Source organism: Manis pentadactyla, chromosome 6 (genome assembly GCF_030020395.1).
Source record: "Manis pentadactyla isolate mManPen7 chromosome 6, mManPen7.hap1, whole genome shotgun sequence".
In the NCBI taxonomy this organism is placed as follows: domain Eukaryota; kingdom Metazoa; phylum Chordata; class Mammalia; order Pholidota; family Manidae; genus Manis; species Manis pentadactyla.
The window spans coordinates 18649054-18653343 of record NC_080024.1 but is presented as its reverse complement, the minus strand read 5'-3'; positions in this window follow the sequence as shown (position 1 = coordinate 18653343).

The following is a 4290-nucleotide window of genomic DNA, read 5'->3' as shown; positions in this document are numbered from 1 at the left end:
TTTCAGGGCCCATCTGGCCATAAATTGCAATCGACATTAATTTGTGAAAACAAATGACACCAGCCTACTCCACTACATTTTGAAATGGGAGACTTGGGCAGAGCAATAAAGCAGGAATAAAATAAAAACACTCACTCAGACCCCATAGCTACCCTGGCAATGTCCCAAGCCACACAGAGACCCTAAGGATCCCTATTCCAAACACACTTTTTTTTCTTGCAAAGTCACAGTTATTTGATCACAAAACATTGCATGAGCTCTTTGTCACAGAGTGTGACAGGAAATTAAACACATCCAAGGCTTTCTCCATGTGACTGGACTCACCATTCAATTGAAAGAGTATATGCATCAGTGGTGATAAGCATAGATAGAGAAAAGAAACTGGATTATCCACACTGGTCTATGAATTAGCTGGTGGTTTAATCCATTCTCTCCAGAGCCTAGAGGATTTATTTGGTTGCTGGGACTGTCACCCAAGACTTGAGGTGCTGAACTCGGAGCAGAATCAAGAGGGTGGTTCTTAGGCACGCAGAAGGAGTCGAGGCCATTTTGACCTTTTGATTATGATATCTTCATTTTCCAGCATTAAGAGACAAAATGTCAGTATGTTGTGCCATTTCAAATACGGACAGGAGGAGTTAACAGAAAGGCCTTAACAATGTGTCTATGATTCTAGATAAGACAGCTGAACATTCCGGGTTTCCACGTCTTTGGATGCATGGATCTGATACTTCTGGGTTTTTCAGACATGAATACTAACGGCAGTGAGACGTACATACACACAAGAATCTTTGGAGCTCTGGAAGACAATCAATTGACATAACTTTAAATTTCAGTTTCACTTTAAAAGGCTACATTTTGCATTTAAAGAATTAGTGGAGACTGGAAAGCACGTTGTAGTCTTTCCCTCTAGGGTCTGACACACTGAGAAATGATAGAAGGTTCATGAGGTGCAAATGAGGATCAAAGGACCAGACTGTTTATTGGTGACAAAGGATGGGCCCAATCATTCAATAAAAGTGGAGCTTGTGGAAAAGTATTGGGAAATAGGATCTAGACCTTAAGCTTAATGGAACTTCCCATTCCACCCACCCAAATCTTAGACTTAAGACCCGCCTGTTTGGACAGCCGATCTGTGAGTCTGATCTGAATTTGCCTGCCTTGCTAGCAACAAGGACCACAGACCTGCCTCCACACCCTGGCCCAGCTAGCTGACATAGAAAGGACAGATACCCTCTATTTCCCCACCATACTGGGAGAACTTGCTCAGGAGAATTACGGAGTTTACCACAAGGAAAAGACCCAAGACTTTGAGCCCCCACTTCATCTAAGAGAACACAGAAACAAACCATATGTAAACTGTGTGTGACCCTTAACACTGTCACCCCACCCTCTGTTAATATGGTTCAGTGAAGGCCAGGCCCTCACCAGTCAGCTCAGCTCCTCCTCCCTCTTGGGGAGGAGCAGGTAAACAGTTGGAGGGATGAGGTGGAAGTGCTACTTTCATTGTCCACAAGCCAAAGTACAACTGTGGGGGGAAGAGTACGACTGTTCCTCCTCTCAACTATCAGGAAGGAGTTCCGGACCAGGAGTAGCTGAGGAAACAAATGTAACCAGAAAAAGGAAGTTTAGAAAGACCTTCCCTCAGAATGTTTAAAGACAAGGAGAGAAAACCCATCATTCTGCCCTTGAGGAAAGAGACATCCCAAGTGGGATAGAATTCTTCATTTTCCCTCTTGAAATGGTTCCATCCTGAGAACTGCATCTGTGGCAAGACATCTCTGGTTGATCCCGTCTTGCAGTCATCTGGATTGGTCCTGAGGGAGGGGCAAAAAATAATGGTCTTGATGATAAAAGCCAAGTTCTCCCTGATCTTCTACTGGAAATCGAAGTGATGGTCTAAGGCACCTGTGACATACAGCCCAAGAGAAGGGTCCTCACCATTAGAGAAAAGATAGAACATTCTCTAGACTTTCCCAAGACTGACATGAGAGAAATATACAAACTGAATTGTTCACTTGAGGACAGAATTGGAAGAGCTGATGAAAGCTCAGGGGACCCAAGTGGGAGAGAAAGTACAAGAAAAGATTTCCAGAGATAGAACAATTCCTCAGTGAGCCAGCTTGGAGGAAACAAACTAAGGGAGGCACGTCTTCAGCCTGTCTTTAACAGATGCTAACAAACCCCCCATGGTCCTGGAGCCAGCTGTGGCTGACTGAAGAACATTTTCCATCACAGATCTTTTGTGATGAAAAAGAATAAAGTTGAAAATGGATGGCACCAGATTGTGTCCATGATTTATCATTTTAGTCTTGTCACCAAGAATCAAAGAGCCCATTCAAGGAGCTAGAGCAAAGGAAAAGACAAAGAAATATATTGGATATGAATCAGTTATTTGAGGTCAATCTGGAAAGTTTCTTTAGAGTATTAAAAAAAACATTTAAAAGAAAGAATGAATAATAATCCAGTGATGGCTCATGGCAAACTTTCAAGGATAAAAAATTTAATTTACGAAGGATATAGAGCAGCACATTCTCAGGATGGAAGGATGTCTCAACATCATTAATAACTTAATCGGGATAGAATTCCTGGGATGGCAAGCTTTCTCCAGAGGTCGTTTACCCATCACCTTGACTCTAAGAGCTGTAGTCAGGCCAAACATGGAAGTTGTCTGTCCTTTTGGCTATTGCTTGTCCCTGGACTTTGTAGTATTTGGAAGAAACATATTTTGATGATAGAACTTAAGACAAATTTTCTTTTATCTCTTCCCTCTTCTCTGATTCTTTCCTCCCCTTTCCTTTTCCAGGGCTTTTGCACTGGTGGCCTTATACCTAGAATATTCTTCTTCAACTTTTTACCTGGCTGATTCCCCCCAACCCTTCTGGTTTTGGGTGGAATGTCACCTCCTCCAAGATGCCTTCCCTTATGGCTCATCTAAAGGAAAGACAGACCCTTCTTATTTCCTATCCCATTGCGCTGTTTGTTTTCATCCTAATAATTATCAAATTATCATGCTTTAGTAATTATCAGATTACCAAAGAGGGACTCAAAAGGGAAATTGGAAAGTATTTTGAACTGCATGAAAGTAAAAATTTGTGGCATGCCACTAAAGTAATACTTAAGAGGAAATATATAGCACCAAATACCCACATGAGAAAAATAAAAGGAAACCTCAAATCAATTACTTTAATTTCTACCTTAAGAAAAAGAAAAAAGAAGAGCAAATTTAACCCAAAGTAAATAAAAGAATAGGAATTATAAAGATAAAAGAAGAAGTCAATGAAAAAGAAAAAGGTAAAAATAATAGAAAAATAAATGAACCAGTGAGATAATAGGTAATTCCTTAAAAGTATCAATAAAACTGAACAACATTTAATCAGGAAAAATCAAAGTAAGAGAGGACATGAATTACCAATATCAGAAATGAAAGGTTTCATCCCTACAGATTTTATAAATATGATAGAATATTTAGGATATTATATATAGGGGATATAAGGAATATTATATATACCTTTAAGACTATAACTTAACAACCTAAATGACAGGGATAAATTTCTTGAAAGACACAAACTACCAAAGATCACTTAAAAAGAAATAGATCACATAAAGATGAATAGCCCTATACCTAATAAAGAAATTGAATATGTAGTTAAAAATCTTCTCACACAAAAAAAACTACAAGTTTATATGCCTTCATTGGTGAAATATATTTTAAGGAAAAAATAATACTAATTCTATATAAACAATCCCAGAAAGTTAAAAAGAAGAGAACATTTTCCAACTTTCTATGAGGCTAGCATTATCCTGACATGAAAACCATAAAAAGATATTATAGGAAAAGAAACCTAGACTAACAGCCATCGTGAACATAGATGCAAAACTTTTAGACAGCACTTTAGTAAATCAAATCAAATTATATGTATAAAGAATGTGACACGTGACTAAGGAGGGGTTCTCCCAGGAATTCAAGTTTAGATTAACATTTGACAATAAATCAATATAATTCACTATATTAGCAAACTTAGAAAACAAAAGCTATCCTAATAGATACAATAAAACATTGGACAAAATGCAATATCTAATCCTGACCAAAAAATTAAAATAAAATAAATAACCACATACAAACCTTTCAGCAAACTATGAACAAAAAGGAACTGCTTCAGTCATAAAAAAAAATAAATACTTTTACACTAAGATCACGTACAAGAAATTATATCTGCTCTCACTATTTCTAGTCAACATTGTACTGTAGGTTCCACTCAAGACAATCAGAAAGAACAAGAAGGAAAA